Source organism: Glossina fuscipes, unplaced genomic scaffold (assembly GCF_014805625.2).
Source record: "Glossina fuscipes isolate IAEA_lab_2018 unplaced genomic scaffold, Yale_Gfus_2 3, whole genome shotgun sequence".
In the NCBI taxonomy this organism is placed as follows: Eukaryota; Metazoa; Arthropoda; class Insecta; order Diptera; family Glossinidae; genus Glossina; species Glossina fuscipes.
In genome coordinates, this window is record NW_023998417.1 from 12,632,164 (window position 1) to 12,653,982 (window position 21,819).

At 33.6% G+C, this 21,819-nt stretch overlaps 1 protein-coding gene and 1 long non-coding RNA gene across 8 annotated transcripts in view; one reads left to right on the forward strand and one right to left on the reverse strand.

The window, feature by feature from the left end:
* Positions 1–15,439, forward strand: part of LOC119635205 — a 44,832-nt gene extending 29,393 nt beyond the window's left edge. The window contains exon 3 of the long non-coding RNA XR_005247036.1: positions 15,388–15,439. This is a non-coding gene — a long non-coding RNA (uncharacterized LOC119635205). The remainder of the gene's footprint in view (positions 1–15,387) is intronic.
* LOC119635200 (probable serine/threonine-protein kinase DDB_G0282963) overlaps positions 1–20,389 on the reverse strand; it is a 40,416-nt gene extending 20,027 nt beyond the window's left edge. The window contains exons 1-3 of one of the 7 annotated variants that reach the window (XM_038029888.1): positions 20,309–20,389; positions 19,060–19,468; positions 17,972–18,318 (exon numbers count right to left, since the gene is read on the reverse strand). The gene's annotated coding sequence lies outside the window, so the exon portion shown is untranslated. The other 6 variants (XM_038029886.1, XM_038029885.1, XM_038029884.1 and 3 more) reach the window with 6 other exon arrangements.
* Positions 20,390–21,819: the final 1,430 nt, after the last annotated feature.

Below are 21,819 nucleotides of genomic sequence, written 5' to 3' on the forward strand. Positions count from 1 at the left end.
GTTCCGTTGCATCGCATTTGTTAATACTTGTTTTTAGAGTGGATCGTCGCGGTATGCATGTTGTGTGTGTTCATTTGAGATTTATCAAGGGTTTGCAATACCATTGAAGTTAATTTGTTTTAACAAGAAAAAATAAAAATTATTTTTATTAGTCACGTTTGAATAAGAAACAGATGCACATACAAATGCAAACCTAGTAGTAAAACAGAATTGCTAGCAGCATAAAAGCTGATCGAATGGAAAAAAGAAACAAATCAAATAAATTTAGTAAATGTCAAGGTGCATTTCACACTGTCAAACGACACACACACACACACACACACACACACAAACATATACATACGAATGGGGGCGCGAGCGCGCGCGCAAACAATCAAATAGACAGACAGCCGGACAGATGAACGGACAGACAAATCGATGCAGCAGCATTAACTCCAGCCATCTTTATGATAAAAATTCGAGCTAAAGAAGAATCAAGAAAAGTAAACAACAATAATAATAACTGCGTATTTTTTTCTTTTTTCTTTTTCCTTCTCAAAAGAGAGGGTGTAGTAAGCAAACAACACGTCTGCCTTCAATCATGCATTCATTCATTCATTCATTCATTCATTCATTCATTCCTTTACTCATTCATTCACTCACTATCATCAAAACAGAATAAACACTTTGCAATTATTATTTTGCTTTTTTAACTGCTTCTTCTCTTTAGTTCCTGGTACGTATTAAAACCCAATCATTACTTATTGCTTCCAATTACAATTTCAATTTTAATGATTTTCAAGTTAGTGAAATAATTGTTGCAACACCACCTCGCATAATAATTACATCAGATAAAGCCAGCAATCTGCTTCTGTTCTTCTGCGTAGCACTAACGCAAACCACTACCAAAAATCTTTCCCTGCTCGTCCTTCGCGCGAATTGCTTGTGTGTAACTTTGCGAGCAATCAATGAAAGACGTACTCAAGTCCTATCGGACGTTTCGCTGTAGCTTGTCTGCCTTGTCATTAGAAAACCGTTTCGAATTCGTCTTCTGCTTGCCGCGATCCGATCACAAATTGTTTTACGATCTACTCGCTGACCCTTTACAATAAATGCAAGTTAATCTCTCCTCTTCTTCATGTCTTCTTTCATTCTACTTATATGTGTGTCGTTACTCATAATCATGCCGCAGGCCAGCCCTGTAATATATTGAACTTGCTTTCATTCTCCCCTTTTGGCCTCTGTCCCCCTCTTCCCATACGAAGACACAATCGTACCAATTGCCATCCAGTTAGCCAATGTGCATCAATAACGAAATACGATCATCATTATCAATTATTTCGGTTAGCAATAAAAATCTCATAAACTTTTCATGGATGTAATGTTTATTTAAAAATCAGACAAAAAAAAAAATTCTCCTAAAATTATATGTTGATGACGTTTTGAACTGAATGAGTGAGTGAGTGAGTGAGTGAGTGAGTGAGTGATTGCGAAAAACAATTTTCGAAAAGTTAAGATTTATCGTTACGTTCACTTCACAATGCCCAGCCTACTCTTCAGTCTTCAGTCGCTTTACTCTAATTGGATATTTATATTTTCTCAAGAAATATGTTCCATCGCAAAGCTGTGAATAACAATTGATTTAATAATAATAACTGTTTTAACAAACATTCGACTTTTGCACGCTTTCGCAACAATTGTGTGAATTTAACTTGGTTGACTTGGTGTCTCTCTTGGAGTTTTACTTGAAATTTTCTTACTTTTACAAAATAATTGTTGCGGTTACATGAGCTTTACTTTATTATAAACTGATAAGCGACAATTCATTTTCATTATAATATAATTGATTTCATTTTCCTCTCTCTGTATTGATCTCGAATGCAGCATTTCCGTACATAGTATGCGGTTTTTCACACACATATCATTTTCATTGAAATTAAGAAATTGTTCAAGTCTGGTCAGTTAGTTAGTTAGTTAGCTCGATTAGCTGGTTCTCTCATGAAAAGCAGAAAAATTCTAATGAAAAGAATCAATTAATTAATTAATTTTAATGAATTGTTTTAATTATGTCATAAATTTTCCCTGAAGAAGTTAATCTCTTCAATGTTTATTTTGTTACTGTCATTGCGAAGCAATCAATTATCAAAACACACCAATTCCTAATAAAAATTCAATAAATACACTTTTTTTTTTCTTTTTTTTTTTCTTTTAAGACGTTTGACTAAAAACAGAGATAATTAATCAAATGTGCTATTGATTAGCTTTTAAAGCATAACACCAATTAATTAGCCGGGTATTATGTATAAATGGTACTCGGCGAAACCGGTAACACAATCTTTTTAATGCTCCTAACTAATAAAAGAGATACCATAGTTTTAAACTAAAAGGTTTAAATTGTTATCAAAATTCGATGAAACTGTTAAATTAAGTTTAATTTAATAATAGCTTTCGGAATTACAACAACTCTTTATATAGGGAACAAATTATTGTTTTATGAAATACGCAATAAACAATGATAGGCGGAATAGAAATAACGCGCTTAGGCGGTGGTTCGACCTGACTTTTTCCATAGGAATATTTTCTCCACTGTGAACGAAGGCTGCTAAGGTCTCGAGGCGACTAAATCGACGACATCGATATTGATATGTTTCTCCCCTCAAATAAAGGAGAAAACGGCTTAACGGCTTTGCTTCACGGAGAAGTCGGACATATCAGGAAGCTCTCGGAAGATACGTTCCGATCTATCTGAGAATAAAATACACCGAGATTGAACTGATATCCGACTTTTGGTTAAAAATTTCTTGCAATGCAAACAATCTTAGTTGAGATACTTTCCTTCAGTTCAATCCTTAAGCATTTTAGATATATATATATATAAGGGTATATAAGGACATAGTTTGAAATTACGCGGATAGCAAAAGGAAATTGTGTCATCAAATTGCATTCGGTAAATTTCATTTCACCAATTAAGCCGTCCATCCGTCCTTGTCGGATTTACGCATAACTCTTTTTCATTATGAATATATATTTGCATATTTTTGTCATTTTGTCTAATCGTTTCGTTACAAACTAATTGCATATTACGCATAGTCTATGTTTGTCATATATACGAGCATATAGCTAAAGTGGTTCACACAGTTAACTGGTTAAATCAGTACCGAACGGTAATATCAATTTTTATATAGTACATAGAACATAACATTTATGCTTCGGTACAACTTTGTGTACCGAGTGATGTTGAAGAGCGCCTTAACCCACCCCAAGAGTGCGTTATACCTCTCAAAAAAGAAAAAAGTTTTGAAAAAATCAATTCACTTGACTGTGGTTCTATTTCATTTCAATTCATCTTTTCTGTGGCACTTGTTATCCCGGGCGCACATGCAGTCAAAAAGCAATTGAACGCAAATATTTATTCTTCTGCAAAATAGATTTTTTTACACTGCATGTATGTATGTATAGCAATATTTCCCGCACAGATTGCTGACACATGGTATTACTCTCTTCACCATTTTAGTCTTACACCTAACCGAGTGCTTTAACACTCTCCTAAATGTGGTCAATAAGCGACATTTATAATTGTCTTCCTTTTACGCGGTTTTCAAAGAAACAAATCTCTGATGTAAAACGGGAGATGGGTGTTATTATTATGTCCTCCTGTGTTAATTTAATCAAAAATGTTGTTTCAATTAATGGAAACAGACAAACGTAATTTGCATATAAATAAATGATTTAAAAAAAAGTGGCAGTGTTTTTGGAGTTATTTTTATATAACCATTGCTGAAGCATTGATTTCATTTCATTCATTTTGTCGAAACGTTTGCAAAAATCTCACAATCGCAACTAATATCTCGGCCAGTTTCAAATTCGAAATGCGCCTAAGCGTGTCGGTCTGTCCATCTCTCTGCCGTATAGGATCGATGGTAAACACTCTCCATTTTGCAAATATGAAAATAGCGCCCATAGGTCTACGTAACAAAAGCAGCGAACACCTTTGCTTGGGGTGTTTTTTGCTCGTTACTCATCAACTAGAACAGGAATACGATATAAATTTCAACTTTTATAAAAATAAATATCTTATGAAACTCAAGTTTTTTTCCTTTCTCTTAGTCTTTGTTAGGATTAGGGCGATGGGTGTAAGAGATTCGATGACGACCGAATATAGTTTTCTTGCTAAAAATCAGACGGTGTCTTATTCGTCAGAATCAATATTTTATTTTAATATTTAAATTAAATTTTTTTTTTACTGTAAAAAAAATATTAAACACATTTTTTTTTTTTTTTTTTTTTTTTTTTTTTTGTTTAATTTTCTCACATTAATTAATTATTAATATTTATCTCTTAAGCAAAAAATTATATAAAATTTTTTTTTTTTTTTTTTTTTTTATCAAAGGTGTTAACCTGTTTGCCAATATAACCATAAGAGAGTACGACCCGAATGTTAGGAAACAAAAAAAAGCGATTTTGTGTTGTGGTGTGAAATGAAACATGAAAGGAAATGCACAGAATATTATATACTATGTACAGTTCTGGAAAGAAAATAGCAACCATTTAAGACTACACATTGCACACATAGGGAGATACACATCGAAATACATGAACAGAACCAACCTACACTCGATTACTCGGTTTCAATCGGTAATTGGTTATGAAAATGAAAGTCAATAAAATACAATAGAAACCGTTTATAGCAAAAGGCGTTGACTTGCAAATCTAGATTCCAACAAGAAATCTAGGAGAGAGCAAAAAAAAAACAAGGAAGAAAAGAGAGAAGCATATAACATTGAAATGCGAAATTTGAAAGTTCGAATCATATTTACATGCATGCAATAAACAAACAATTATATGCTGTTTTGGCTTGTGTGCACATTTTCATGAAAATGTTACTATACGTTACATATACGCAACCCGTGTGACGTTAACGTTGATGCCGATGACAATAATGATGACGATGACGATGACGATGACGATAATTATGAACTTGATGTTAACACACTGTAGATCTACAGACAAGAAACTCAAGCAACAACATTCACGCACCCAATATGTGCACAGACATCTATTTTAAGCACTAATCTGGCGATCTACGCATAACACAACAACCGGCCATACAACGAGCAACAATTTCACGTTTTTTTTTGTTTTCATATCTGCAACGGCATCACCTGTAAAAGTAAAAAATGAGTAATAAAAAAAAAAAAAAAGGAAAAAATGCTGTTGACATTTAAAAACTTGTTAGAAAGCTAGCTTTTTTCTGACTTGAGCCGAATCCTGGATACTCTTTTTCTGCTAATAGTTCGTTGTAATGCGGTCAAAAGATGTAATGCGGGCCGAAAAGACGGATGCAATCGAAATTTCTAGTACATAAGACTCGCAATTACAAACTCTTAGATATCTACTTTCCACTCTATTAAAGGTTGTAAGCCTTTTATCGGTCTTAGTATTTTGAAGAATAATCCAAGAGTAGCCAGGAATTTATCATAAACTATGCAAAGAAGATCCTGGTAAAGACTTTTTTATAAACCTTTGGATGACACGGAATGAGGAAAAACACTGGGGAGTTGAAAATCGTAAGAGAACAACATTTAGAGATATGTGATTGCCGAGTTGCCGATAGCTATTCCAACCGATAAAGACTAGAATCGTCAATTCGGCAAAGTGCGAAAATTAAAGTTCAATAATGCAATCAAATAAATATCTCATCCAAATGACTGTAAGGCTGCTGTGTGATGTTTTCAAAGTGAAGCTGTTTTACTATTCATGCCATACTTGAGTCAATGAATTAAAGCGGAAAATATTTGAAAACAAACACTTTAAGATATGTTGTTGTTTTTGTTTTTGTTTTTTTTTTTTTTTTTCTCTTTTTCAAATGCTTTGTCGGTCAAACCACAATTGGTTTGTGATAGCATCTACGGGAGAACGGGAGATTGAACTAACCATGCAAGCAAACCAAACACAGCGCGATCAATTAGACGTTAAGGCCAATCCACTCTAACAAGTTTACTCATGACGCATACAACACAACATAAACTCGTGTGGGAAATTTTCAGCAAACATTAGCAAGTATTGGGCATGCTTGCGTACAGATAGAGATATAAATGAAAAAATTGTCAATTAATTCAGTTGCATTCATTCAATCGATGTCTGTCTTGAAATGTGTAAATGCAGAGATTACGCATAACGCAAAGTTTTAAATGTTAAGACGTGTTCAGGACGTTCGGTGTAATGTTAAGGTGATTGCGTTTACGGCTTCTTCTCAGCTCTTGAATGATTAAATTTTATGTTTAGCAATTAATTGTATTAACATTTAACGATTTAAGCGCATTTTTGACACGTGGCCGTACTTTTAGCATGAATTCATTAATTCGATCGTCACTTTGGTGACAGACGGATGGTTTGTCATCAAAGCAAACAATATTGTCTTAAGTACTTTTCGTTCAATTCAATTCGGTATTTTGGCATCTCGCCCCATTCCCCATAGATAAAACGAGGAATGTAAGCATATAATCGTTGCTCGACATATTCGGTTTTTTCTTTTTTAAATCCATTAAAACTTTTTAATAGAAATATTTTACTTTAATTTATTGTATTCGTTCGATGTGTACCGAGTTGTTTTCTTTCTCTCTTCTTGTTTCTGTTTTTTTTTTTCTTTCTGCGCAACTTATTATTATTTGTTATTTTACTTGTTTCTGCTCAATATATCCGCAATTATATTTTTTCATGTCTTTTATGACAGCATAATTATTTCGTTTGCGTTTGCTAGAGATGAACAAACACGCAACGCATAAGTGTGTCACAAATGCTTTGCTTTGTGCTTTTTGCTGTGCTGTGTACGTGTACGATTAACTGGGTGTTTGACTTGACGTACATACGTAACAAAAATCATCATAAATGCATGATGCTGCACATATATATCCGGTAATAATAAACATTTATGACGATAAAGTAATCAAATCGTACATTAAAGGAAAAAAGTAACGAAAAAGGTATTGAAAACATAAAACCTCTCCAATAAACTTGATACAGATCTGGCATACTACTCTACTCATATTTCATTTGACGTGATCTACCGTACGGTGTATAAAAATTTTTTATTTTTTTTTTGTTTTTGTCTTTCTTTTATGATCTACTTTCCAAAAGCCATTTATAGAGGAATAAGTGATACGTGTGAAAGCCATTTGTGCATTGCATTTCCTTAGAGTAATCGAACAAGGACGTGATATGTCCAAGTTGACCGCATTTGTGTTGTCCACAAAAAGCAGATAAGAGAAATCATTATTACATGTAAACAATTATATTAAACTGACCATTTTTCTTGCAAGCAATCAATAAATGGTTGTAAACCCATTGAGTTATAAGAATTTATATGAATTTATATGGGTTGCTCCCAAATATGTCAGAGAAAGCATTTCACACATAATTGTTTTTTGTTTTTTCTTTTTATTGGAAAACTCTTGAAACACGAATCAAATATCGTTTGTCTAAAGCAAGATTTAGAAGCGTTCGTGATTTAGAGTAGATTAGTAGAGTTACAGTAAATCTCGTCTGTCTTTGCCGAAGCGCATTGCGTATAACATACATGGACTTTGAATGCAGCGGCGCCCCAGCGGCGCGTTCGACTGTAAATAAAGCTAGAGGCGCCCTTTGAAGACGGAGTCTCGTCAATTTTATGATCCTTGAATAACATTGTTAATGTTAGAATACGCATCAATGGTGTGGTCGTCAAGCTGTTAATGTCACATTGATATGCTAGACTATGCCCACAAAACAGTCCGTTCGCCTTTGGAAAGCTACGATGGAAACGCAGTTGTATTCTCTCTCCATATATCAATTCTTTGAAATTTATTAGTCTAGTCGCTTTCCGATTAAAATGCTTAATGGGCATGTAAGCGAGAACTGAACTTTCCTTGGCAGGCCAAAAACCGCTCTACTCGCTCACTTTACACAAAAGCAGTATGGGTAGCCGAGTAGGTAACAGACCCGGCTACCAAGTCAGTGTTCGAGGACGCAATTCTTAAAGACGGTAGAATTTTCTTTGGTCGTAACTACAGTAACGTTCCAGGCAGTGGAAGCATGACACTTATACGTTGGGCACACACCCACTCTGCTACCGCCTTTAACTTTCTGTTTCTTCATCTCTTCTTTTCGACCGCCTTTGACACGAATAGGGAAAATTCTCCGTGGAATCACTCAGGGTCACACCAAAAAAAAAGAAGAAAACCTTAAATTCATGGCTAATCTTTTTCTGAAAGAAAAGTTTCTTAAACTTCAGCAAAGCTATAGACGTGGTTCCCTAAAAACAAGGTCAGAATAGACAAGACATTGCATCCTATAAGAAAAATTGGTTTAGCAAGTCGCAGAGAGACTATCTACGATGAACTAAAAGGCCCCTGCAACGATGGTTCCACTCAACAGTTTTGATGCATCTAAAGTCGCCATAATATTTCGCAATTGTCATGTATTTTCCGAAGAGGGCAGTTATTAGATATTCGCCATAAGGCGCGTGTAAATTGCTTTGCTTTTGATAAGGAACGACGTCAGCAGCTCGATAGAGGGGTTAAAATAAACCAAACAATTAGCGAAGAATTCGCATCGTATGCAATGACTCCCAGGAACTATAGCGGGATCGATTTGAATTTCGAAGCGTTCGTACCGTTGCGCAAAGAACACAGAGGTGATTGCGGAGCTTGCTATGCTTTGGTTATAAATATAATTGATTTTAATGCAAAAGCCAGGAAGTTCAGTCGAAAGTAATTAATGCAATCAATGTCCACGACAGCCAAGAGAATCTATAGGTAACAATAGCAGGCTGACATAACATATCGATGCTGTGATGCTTTTAAGAACTGCCGCCTTTTTAGAAATTATTATCAGTCAGTGATTTGAATCTGCAAAGTTGTCATCGTAAAAGATCATTCATTTAAATTAACTGAGCTTAACTGAGTTGAAATAGGAAAACAAAATAAAATAGAAAACGAGTCTATTGACAACTGTTGATTTAAGTTTTCATTGTTTTTCTTTTAGTTCAATAAAACCATTCCAAAAAAAAAAAAAAAAAAAAAAACATTTTTTGTGAATGCAACGGAAACTTTTAAAATCAACATTTCTTGATTTCTATGTGTATTGAGAATTGAAAGTATATGTATGTATATATGTCTATAACAAGGTTCCCATATAATGGCAACACAAGCAAGAACAATAAAGCGACGTTAATAACAAATTGTTTATGTCATTGAGATTCTCATCAAATTGATTAAATCAAACCGCCCCGTTTTTCGTTTTCTTTTTCTTTGCTTTGCTTTATAACACGCACACACACACACGCATATATATATATATATATACACATACACGCAAAGAAATACGAAAAATATTTTTGTGCTTTTCTTTAAGGCATTGAAACTAACAAGTCAGGCTCTTCTTGTATCCACTGTATTGATTAAATAAAAACATGTTAATATATTAAAAAAACAAAACATGTATGCCACTAATTAATACATATCCTTTATGTGTGCAGACACGAAGGCATACATGTCTAAATATATATATATATATATATATATATGTACATATACTCGTTAAGAGTGTTTTTTGAAATGAGTTGATGTTGAGGCACTCGCCAAGAAGCCTTAACACTTCCTGTAGTTTCACCACTTTTGCTTACTCGCCATTTGGAAAAGAGAGAAATTTGTTTTTACTGCGAATACTTCATGTACAGTGGCAATGGTAAGACCATACAAAACTTTAGGTAGAAGACATGTTCACTTGCCTTTTTGGAGAGGACTTCCGAAAGAAAAGCATTACCAGCCGATAGCTTAAAATATTGCTGGCCCGGAAGTGGTTTGGAAACCTACAAATATCGATAAATACCTACGAAACATAAAATCGGATTGGGATACTTGGGGTAGACCAGTTTTTTTCAATTTCGCAACGATATGATCGTTCGATCCAAATCTATTTCCCCGGAAGATTCTTTTAAGAATTGTCAAAAGTTCAGGGGAACATAAGGGAAAAGGAAGCATCCAATCGATCTTCATTTCACGCAACTTTACCTTGGAGCACTTCTTTCTTCACTACTTCGCATCGTTTTTTGATAATATCCTCCTTCAATTGAACCTAAACTACTATACAATCTATGGCTCTTCCTTTCTCAAAGTAGCCCATGAATAGAATACCATGCACTCTACCAAATGTAATGATCACAATCTCGTCGGCTGACTGTTGCCTCTTGGATGGCTTTAGCATTACCGGACTATCGATTCGATTGAGAAAAGCAGTAGCCGTTCGTTAGCTAGCAAGTAAAAAGCTAGTATTTTTTTTTTTGCGTTTAAGCCGCTCCGAAAGGTGTTCCATTGTTGTTGTTCTTCAAATTGTGAATTTTGAAAAATTGCTTTTTCATGACAAAATGTTCATGCAATGTAATGAACATATTGCCCTTCGACATCTGTAGGGTATCAACGCATTCTCAATTTTCGATTATCGAGAAGAATTTCAAGCATCTTCGGTTATAATCTCTGCTCTATGAGCATCTGGCACGTTCAGCGTCATCTAGCAGCTACTTTAAATTCAGCAAAACACCGAGAAAGACTTGCCAGAAATCTCTTGAAAATAATACCAAGTTTGAAAGATAATTTCCCCCCTCGAGTAGTTAACGGACAATATTCGAATCGTCCGATTTTTTCTGAAGGCGCCGCAACATTACATTTGGACAAGCATTGTTTGACAATTGATGTTTTTTAAAAATGATATGAATATTGAATGAAAGGCGACATCTGTACGCCAGTCCTGGGAATTACGTATTTCCAAAAAAAAACAAAAAAAAGATGGAATTGATTCCCTTAAGAAATAGTATTCGAACTAACTTTGGAATACCTCTAGAATTGCAGCAAGTATAACATACATAACTTACTGTATATAAATTTTCATTACAATGTTGCAGTCATGTATCTGTGCATATAAATATGTGTGTGTGTATGGAGAAACGAAACTTTTAAACAAAACTTTATTGTTAATAACTAACGAAAATAAAGGAAAAAATGTGCATTTGAAACAAGTTTAAAACAAGCCGCTGCTGTCGCAGTTCGCTAACGCCACTACTGCGGCTGCCGCAGTTACTGCATAAGAAAAATAATAATAATAATAATAATAATAATAAAAAACTGAACCAAACCAAACCACAAAAACATATTGCGATTGCAACGTGTTTGCCCGAGTAGTAATGGCAAAATCTATAAAAGTATAGGTACATTGATTGTGTTTGTGTTTGTGTTTGTGTTTGTGTTTACGTGTATAAATATATATGCATGTGAATATCGAAGAAACTGTACATATGTATTATTATTATTAGTATTATTGAAAGTATATATAGATGCATTTATATGTAAGCGCACACGAGCCATAAACAGTGTGTACTCTCTATGAATTAATAACAGAAAATTAAGTAAACACACAACTGCCGAACCGATAGTACAACAATATCAATAACAACAACAACAAACATTCCCAATAAAACGAAACGTAATGAAACAATAATTGTTTGTTACTAACTTAACTAAAAGGCCAATAACTAAGAGATAACTTTTTATATACAATATAATATAATATAATATATAACTGTGTAAGCATATATATGTGTGTGTGTGTGTGTGTTTGTGTGTATGTGTGTATATGTATATGATCACATATTTAACATGTCGGGTGCATAAAGTGACGGCGAAAAGAAGCACAAAACTAATAATAATAATAATAATAACGGGGGGACGGACATTCATTATAACCGGCAGTGATATTACAACATCTGATTATTATTTGATTGCTGTCGCTATATGCAGAGAATCCAAGAGCCAAGAGAAAAACTGATGTGTGATGTCTCGCAAAAGAAGAGAAAGAAGATGATGTTAAAAATTTAGCGAAAAAAAGCAAAAAAAAATTTGGTGTAAAAAATTTTGTTAATTATTTTATATGCAGACAGAAGACATTCATGCACGCTTGTCATTCAGTGCGAAATCTATTATTAAATAATCATGACTCGGAAGGAATACCAAACTCATTTAGCCACATACATACATACATTTAGTTTAAACCAATACATATGCAATAGTCGAATGAAAAAAAAGCATAAATTAAACTCTATCTGTATTATTTAGTAATACATACAGACAACTTTATCAATTGATAGCAGTTTGCTTTTGTTGCTTTGTCCCAGAATATTCATGTCGTGTATGCCTGTCTATCGATGCCGTAATGAAATAAATTACGGTTGCATGATGATGTGGTTTTCTTTTTCTTTTTCTCATTTTCATTTTATATTTTCGCATCCATCACCAACTACGAGTATATTAGTTTGATCAATTCGTGTGGAAGATCAATGTCTTCAACTTGAAAGACCAATGATAGGTCCTGGCCATTCAGTCCTTTGGATATTCCCGTGTGTTTGATTTATAAGCCGACTAATGTCGGGCTACTGAAAGTGATCGTAGCTTCAACCGAAGAGAACAAATTTCTTCCATAACATGTTAACCATAGCCAAAACTATTTGGCTGATAACTTAAAATACAATAACAAAAGTATAAGATGATAATCTACTTCTACTATTCACACACATACATATTTACATTTTAGTTTGCCATATTTTGTTGATAGAGATCAACATTAATACCAAATTTGGAATTTCTTTTCAACTACATATCAAAGTTTCCCTTCGGGATTACTCCTATAGTGAGCCGTTTAAGTTACATTGAAAAATCCATGTATGAGTATGGCTTTGAATGAAGAAACTTTTTTTAGAAATTGGGTATTAAAGGATTTTCAAATTTTTCTTTCTAAATACTTCGTTGCTTGATAATTACCACTCTCAGTAGACTTTCATTAGGCAACAGTCGCTTGATCGAAATATGTGGCGCTACCTTGAATAGTATAATAATTTATTTCGGATATTTTGCAATGACGGAACGATGGAAAGTTCTATTAAGCCTTTGCGCTTCTATCTCATTCCAATGTCGACATTTCATTTCTTAGACCATTTTAAACCATCATCGATCTGGAGTCGACATTATATTATTTTGTAGTTTTAATTAAAAAGTTAGTAGTAGGAGTGCAGCCGTACTTTCTGCAGAGTTCATTATATATGTATTCGCGGATAACAGTAGTCAAATTGGAAGCTGTACTTGGGAAGGGAAAATAGCTTTTGGCAGAAAAAAACATACAGTGATCCTTGACGCAAGGTATAATAAACTGAAAATCAATTGAGACTTGAATTACGTGTGCACTTTGCCGAAGATATTTCCCAGCTATCGTATCCTCTTTCGCATATAAATTTAAGGCAAGAACACACAAATTTTCGCTGACAAGACTTATAGCCTGAGGCCTGGCATGCCTGAAGCATAACATTCTTTGATCTATTCCTTGCCTAAGCATATATTGCTTTCGGAGTCATTTGAAAATACCACCTTAACGTTGTACTTATACGTTTGTTCGCAGAAGAATTCTTACAGCGTTTAAAGATAAAAGAATGAGAGTTTAGTCAATGCTGTGAACGTTCCAATAATTCGTAGCACAAGTTTCCTAACTCACGCTTTACTCCCGTGAAAAACTTGGAACTCCCTAGTCTCCCCTAGATCCTTTCTCACTCGGTTTCGCTTGGTCTTGGGGAGCAGAATGCGATAAATTAAATATAACAGACGTCTGGATATCGTGGAATAACCATTGTCCTACAATCCCGTCGATGTGAGTATGAAATAAATGGGCTGGAAGATTAGAGGCAGATAGGATAAAGGTGATGGGTGTAAAAGATTCGTTCACGGCCGCATTTAATTTTCCTACTTGTGGACAAACTGCACGAATCTCGTGCAAAATATCGCTTGCGACTATACTTATTTCCTTTCTTATAAAAATGAAAACTTTTCGCGGCCTATCCTAGATCATAGCCATTCCACATGAATGCTTAAGCGAAAACAGTTCCTTTTCATGCGATTTTCGTCTTCGCAAGTTGTAGACTAATAAAATGTTTTAAAACCATTTGAGAGGTGCCCGTTTTTCGGTCCTAAAGCATATAAATTTATTTATTTATATTTTTACAAATTTATATAAATATTTATATATACATATATATATATATATATATATATAATTTTATAGTTTACGGCTTGTGGTAAAATAAAAATGATTCAACACAAAAGCCACTTCTACTGCATACGTGTGTATATGGACGCGGTTGTAATAAATGAATAAAAAAAAATACTTACTTTCATCCATGACCTTGATGTTTTTAACAGTCTTTTTTTTCATTTTTTATTAAATTATTTTGGGTACGTAATGTTTGTGAATTGTTTAAACCAATTCATTGTACGCGTACATGTATGTGTGGACAGTTTCGTGAAAAAGATAAATATCTTTTGCTTAATAAATTTAAGCGTCTAAAAAATTTGTCAGTTTATTACATCTCGAAAAGCGTCCGGAAGTAAAGACATACCGACTAACGAATTCGCCCAAAGAGCAAAACCATATTTTACGAGATAGTCCAGCTAGTTGAAGAAAGAATCCGAGCTTTGGGAATTGCCAGTTTACAACTCGTAAGCGAACAGTTACCCAGTTAGCTAACTATCAGTGTCTTTTAGTTTCTCTTTTGGAAAAGTCTTCGTATTAAGGAACTTAACAGTCATTCATTCCATTCCACATTTTATTTATATGAATTTCGTAGATATGTTTTATTCACTCTCCCTCTTAGTAAACTGCGTACTCCAAGGCAACTTTATCATTGTTTTAATGGATTTTGATTTTTTATTTATTTATTTATCCGATTATATAACAATTTTGGTATTTCATTTCGACTTTTCAAAAAACTAGCGTGAATGGAGAGCAAGAAGAAGAAGAGTGATGTTATGAAAATGACTTGAGTCGGGCTATGCGATGCCCGATATGCGAAACAATTAATAGGAGGTAGTAGGAAGGTTTGAACGCAGCACAGGCTATTGCAAGAAGGATCAAATGTTTCAATATCTTGCACAACAGAAGACCTATGCGTAATAATTCCCGAATACATCAGAAATTAGAACGAAGGGGAAAATTGATTTATCTATTTCCATCTGTCCGCCCATTTTTTTTATATTTTATTTTAAAATCGACCAAAACATAAAAGCAAACGAGGACCCAGGGAAGTAACCCCGACATCTTAGAGCAAAATTAAATTAATTGCAGACATCTGCGCAGACATACGAAGACTGAGCTCAAATCAATTACACATTGGAGGAACATTTTCTTTTGTCTTGACAACTGTTACCGCTATTCACTATATCGCGCTTATAAAGACTTATTATACATATATATATATATATATATTGAAGAAATCCCTTGCTCATGCATAATTAATTTGAAATTAAGTACTGAGAGTAATTATTCATATATTTATTGCAGATTTGAAACCACATCGTAATCGACGGAAGCCCTTTACACGAAGGAGTGACATGTAAGTTACTGTTCTTTTGTACAAATTAAATTAATTAATAACTCTTTTAAATGAAATTAATTAGTGTTGAAAGAAAATTTAATTGATTAACATTCATTTCAAGTTTAAATAATTAATACAAAAAAAAAAAAAAGCCAAACACTTTTTGAAAATTATTTTTCTAAGAAAAAGTATTGTAAATGAAGTGAGATGAAAAAAATAGAACGCCCCGTATAAAAATAGGTATATATTTTGTGGATCCTGAGATAGGACTAAGTAGTTTAGGGACACATTGGATTTCCTTTTCTTTACCCAAATTCTATTATTAGACTCGAATACTCCTTTGGGTGATGAGAAAGCCCCAATGCTTTTTCGTCCCCTTCCAATCTTACAAAGCTTAACTAACCCTTCCCAAAAAAGAGGCCCAGTGTTTCTTCAGCTGTCATGCCTGTTGAGACTCTTGAAAACTTTTCATAGGTCGACAGCTTTGCAAAGTGACACCAATGCGATACTTGCGTCTCTTCGTCACTACACGTGAAAAAGAGATCTGCATATGATTCCCATATATTCATGCAAAAATACCGAAAAAACTTCATTACTAACCCAACATTAATTTTTGATTGATTTTTGCTCATCAGATTTCAAAATTGACATATGTATCTCCCACACGAACTACTTTTTTTTCACAATAACCAAAAAAAACGAAAAACAACTTCCATAAATCAATTGTCGATGTCAAATTTGACAAAAAAACATCTTGCACAAGCCTCTGAAGAGATGGATTCGGATTTTTTAAGAAAAAAAGAAAGAATTGCTTTTCTTATTTTTGTTAACGCATACGATTTGTTGTAACATTCATCATCTTTCGTCGTTCTAACTATTTCAAGTACAATCTACATAACTGAATTGTTATACCCATCACCGAAGAATGAAGAATATATTCACTTCGTCAAAACGTTTGTAACGTCTAGTGGGAAGCTTCAGATACCTCTTAAAGTATATCTGTTCTGGATCAGCATAGAATAGTGAATAGATTTAAACATATGCTGTCCGTCTGTATACTGCCTATTAATTGTTTAATTGGGGCAAAGCGGTCGAAGAAGACGCCTGCAGTACCACCTGAACTGAGAACACCTCTGTCCTTCAGAAGGAATAAAAAATTACTTCGTTGCTCTGCAACTGCAACTGAAAAATCTACAAGAACTTGAGCATATATTCTGTGAGCATTGCTGCTGTACCTGTACAAAAATGGAAATAATTGACCACACTATGCAATTTTGTAGCTTCTCATCAATCGTTAGAATGCACAGAAATAAGGCTCAAAAAGCCCGTATTAATTCCCCCTTTTATTCTCTCGCGCCCACGAATATCGGTAGGATATGCAGGCTCAGTTTTTTCCCTTCCTTTTTAGTCGGATAACGGTGACGAGTGTAGAAGATTCGGTCGCGACCTTGCTTGTTTGTTGTACACTCGGGAATAACAGAGCTATCGAAGTGATTTGAAGTTTATTCACTTACTTTGTGGTTCAGTTCTCCACTATTGAATATTTTCTAACGCAATCCTCTGATGTTATTAGCAGCATGGACAGACAGTTCGAGGGTTTACTAGATTTACAAGGAACTAAGTTTTCCTTTCTGCCATTGCTTACCATCAAACCATGATATTGTTGAAGAGATTTATCGCACCGTTGTTCCACATATTGCAGAGAAATTATGAGAGAATGTAAATCACACAATACGATTGACGTAATAACTTAAAATTTCGCCGACTGACTACTCGCATGAATGCCAAGAGATTCGCATAATACAATGAACAAAATAATTGTGATACGCAACTCAATGATGTGATGAACTCGACCTTCTTTCGAAACGATAAAAAATGGATCATCTACAGTGACATCATTCGAAAATGATTATAATCAGCAATGAGCCGGTAAAGAATACAATAACAACAAAATGTCATTCTGTCAGTTCAATGCATTTGCAGCAACTGCCCGAGAAGCATGTAAGCAGGCAGGAGATCCGTTCAAATATTTATTACACTTTAGCGAGCAATTGAAGCAGAAGAAGAATATCCCAAATTAATCAATCGCAAAAGAACTCTGTGCTATGGCTATGGCTATGCAAAAAACTCACACAATTGCAACTCGTTCGCATAAAGTTATCAGAGGTTAAATGGTGATAACTTAAGGATCAAATGTTTTGTATGCCTGTGTGATGTTTAATGAGATTGCCAAAAAGATTGAATTACGGGCTAAGGAAGATATATATGTTTGATTGAAAATTTAACCTTTTCATAAAGAGTTTTAAGAAGAAATCGGAATAACGATCCTGCCGGCTAAGCTGCCTCAGCTTTTTGTAGGGCTATGCAATTAATACTATTGTGTGTGTCCCTAATTCGAGCTGATTCAAGAGAAGTAAGAGAAAAAAAAAAAAATAAAAAATAAAAAAAAAAATCGGAAATTAATGATGCACACAGATGCTGAAGTCATCGGTAGTTTATTCATAAGCTTAACACACTGCTCTTGCAATTAAATAAGTTTAACTTACTTACCACTTCACCCACATTTGGGTTGTGTGTTGGTTGTGCTCTTTGTTTTGTTGTTGAGTTTTACACGAATTGTTGGATGGTTGTTGGTTGTTGGTCGGTAGTGTTTTTATATTTATTTATTTTTTTTTTTGCTTTTGCGGTTATTTTTTAATCCCAATTGATATCTGTTTACAATCGCTAATGGTACCTTGTATGCCAGTAGTTGTTTTTGTCGTTGTTGCTGAATTTATGGTGATTGTTTTGGTTTTCCTTCTTTTTTATTCCATTTTTTTTTTTGTTTATTAAAAACACAATCATAAGAGGTTTTCTTCTCTCGTTCGCTGCCGAAAAGACGCCGTTATTCGAGATAACTTTGAATGAACAATAAAAAAAAAAAAAACCAAAAAAAAAAAATTTTAAAGAAAAAATTGATTAATTAATTTTTAGTTTTTTTCTTTCTGTCGAGGGCTTTGTTTTTTTCTCTTTCTTTTTTTCTACAATAATTTTCATATGTGTGTTTGTTTGCATAGACATTAATATGTTATTAAGTTATGCTTTTTGCGATTAAAAAACTATTAAATATTTCGCATAAATTATTAAGAAAAAAAAAAAAAAAAACAAAAAAATAAATTTCAAACAAGACTTGATTTATGTGATAACTTGTGATGTTTAAGTTGCAGCTGTTTTAAGTTTTTTTTATTTTCTTTGATTTTTTTTTTTTTTTTTTTTTTTTTTTTTGTTATGTCTCTTACATGCTTTATAAATATATTGATGTTTTTTGTTTTTTAGCAACTGCTTACCAAAATATAGGCAGTTTATAGCACATTTAGAAGGGAAAAAAAAAAAAAAACTAGCACAACAATTTCAAGGCGTTGAGTGGTAGTAATGGTCGATTTCTTTGAAAAAATGTATGTTCAGAGACTAAGCAAAAAAAAACAGCAAAAAAACAAGAAGAAGAAGAATCAGAAGTAAATAACACGAACACGAAACACTTTTTAATTCAGTTAACAAAAATTTAAAAAAAAAAGAAAAAAAAACGGAAAAAAAAAGAAACTGATTTATATACGTAAATAATAAAATTTAAGTTACATTTACTTTACTTATTCACTTACTTATTGGATTTTAGTTGCTTGTAAGCAAAGCAAAGCAATCAGTAGCATACCAAGTTATTCGTACACATACACGAGCAACTGTTTGTTTATAGGCAAATAAATAATTACTTGTATGCTGAGGAACGCGTGAATGCAAATTTTCTTGCTCACACAGACGCTTAAAAGCTTATTGCTAACAAACACTTGCTAATATCTTACTTATTTAAACACTCTCAAACGCATACACAAACGCAAACGCAAAGGCAAACGACGACAACACACTCTGAAAACGTTTATTTAACTGACTACACGAACACACCAAACCGTAATTTCTGACGCGAACAAGTATTTCATCAATCAACTTTATTATTGAGTAGTAAGCAGTGTTAGCCGTGCTTCACTAGTTACAGTGGTAGTAGTAGTACTAGTACTAGTAATAGTATAATATTAGTAGCAATAGAAAATCAGTTGAAGAGAATAGAAAAAAAAAATAAATAAATAAATAAATAAATAGATAAACACGACACAGAATAAAATTTAATAAAAATACTTAAGAAATCTATATATTCCACGGTCCTTAAATATGTTTTCAGCTGTGTTTGTTGTTACTATTATTATTATTATTATTATTATTATTATTACTATTACTATTATTGTAGTCGTTGTTTTTGTTATTATTATAATTATTGCTTGCACAAGAATACAAAAAATATTGTATTTTTGCTTTTATTTATTTTTATTTATTTATTTTTTTATTTTTTTTTTTTCTTTCAAATGTGAACCGAAAATTATTTGCAAAAAGAAAAACACATTTTTCTATTTTATTGAATTGAATTTTGCGTTCGCGTTGGTTTAATTTAAGATTCACGCGTTCTAAATTTTGTTTGCTTTTTAATTATTTTTTTTTTGTTTCTTTTATGATTATTTTATATCAATTTCGTGTCAGTTTATAGAATTTTTGCGTGTGAATCGTTGCAGTGTTTTCAGTTAACTGAATTGTTTGCGACAACCGCAACTGATAGTGAACTCTACTGGTGTTGGTTTGAACGGCTGGCAAAACCAAACAATGAACCAACCAAGCAATCAACAATCAACCACAGCCAGGTTATGCAGAATTTTAAAGAAACCAACACAAATCGCTTTCAAGCATTTAACAAAAAGAAAAAAATACACCAACAATAACAATAAACCTGTATAAAAAAAAAAAAAATAAAAAATGAAGAAAAAAATCCAATAATAATAACAAGATTGGCAAGTAAACTTGGCTTACTGAGACGACTACACTAAAACAATAACGACAGCATTAAGTGCATGCACAAACGAATGCATTTGAGCATCAGCTCATTTATACAATCATAGGGGGGTAAATCACCCTACTCCTTCGTCATTTTAACTTTGCCTTTCACGCTATTCAAAAATACTACTAAGCTACAACTAAATTCTCGTAGAAGCGCATTCATATCTAAAAGTAAACTTCACTGCCTGACTGCGCCTGACCACCACACCACACTTGTTAAAGCTCATGCGTCCAGTTAATGTAACGTTTACTCTTTCTCTGTATCTCTCTCTGTCTCTCTTTTTCTCTTTCTCTGCCTCTGTCGCTCTCTTGTTTTCTCCGGCTAGTGAGCGGTTGTTTTATTGTTATTAAAATTTAGCAGTAGTCTTGCATCCCGAGTTATTATTCTAATTAAGTGAAATGAGTTTTAATTATGCAAATAAATTATTCGCATGGCTTTTTCTCCCTCGAAATAAGTGCAACTCGTAAGTGAAAGGATTGTGATGGCTATATTTAGACTGTGAATGAGATGATGAGTTTACAGCCAATCTGCAGTTAGCATAGAACCTGCAATATATATATTTCTACTTACGTGGCTTTTGAGCGAACACCATTTACTTACCACTCTTAGTACTTACTTGGATGAAGAATTGCACTTCAACTTTTCTGGCACACCTCCTCTTTCCACAGTTATCGATCATTTTCTTTTCTATATATTATATTCGTGGGCATTAGAATGAGTTCTGCTTTCGTTACTAGACGTTAGTCAGCTCAGGATATTATGCTCCAGAAATAGCAAGCATAAGAGCATTGTGAGCGAAAAACTTGCTGAAGAGAGTAAGAGCTAAAGGACTTCTTTCCAGACGGAAAGCTAAGGTATATCTTTCAGTATTCTTCTTAGAAGCTTCCAATCGAAGGGTTTCAATCCAACTTTCGAGTTTGGCGCGGCCTTGCGCCTGATGCGAGCTAATCGATTCCTTGCTGCCTGTCCTAACCAGTGCATGAGGCGGAGGAGCTTATTAATAGTCCCAAGTTTCGTAAGTTTCTATTTAAACAAAGCGGCTATAACAACACGATTGGCAAAAGGAATTTGTCTTACGAGGATGACTACTACTAAACCAAATGCTCTCCTTGCATGAAATACCAGATCCGCAACTAAATTTATCTGACTAACTTATCCTGACTTGACTTAAAATCAAATTAAAATCTTTTTACGGGTAGACATTGTAAAAGTGGCCAATGTCTTTGGTCTTTTTTCCTATTATGATAGAATGTAATGTTCTTCGTACTAAGCATGCGTTTGAAGTCTCTTCGAAAGTCTCTGATATCTCTTCAGATGGATTTTCTCAGATAATTCGGCATAAACTTCTTATTTATAGTAATATTTACTTTTGGATCTCTTATTAAGGCCAATATTCTTATAAGGTCAATATCATTCGCAATTACTTCGGATAATTGTGGGGAAATACAACACTTCTTATAAAAAAACCTGTAATCTTTAAGAA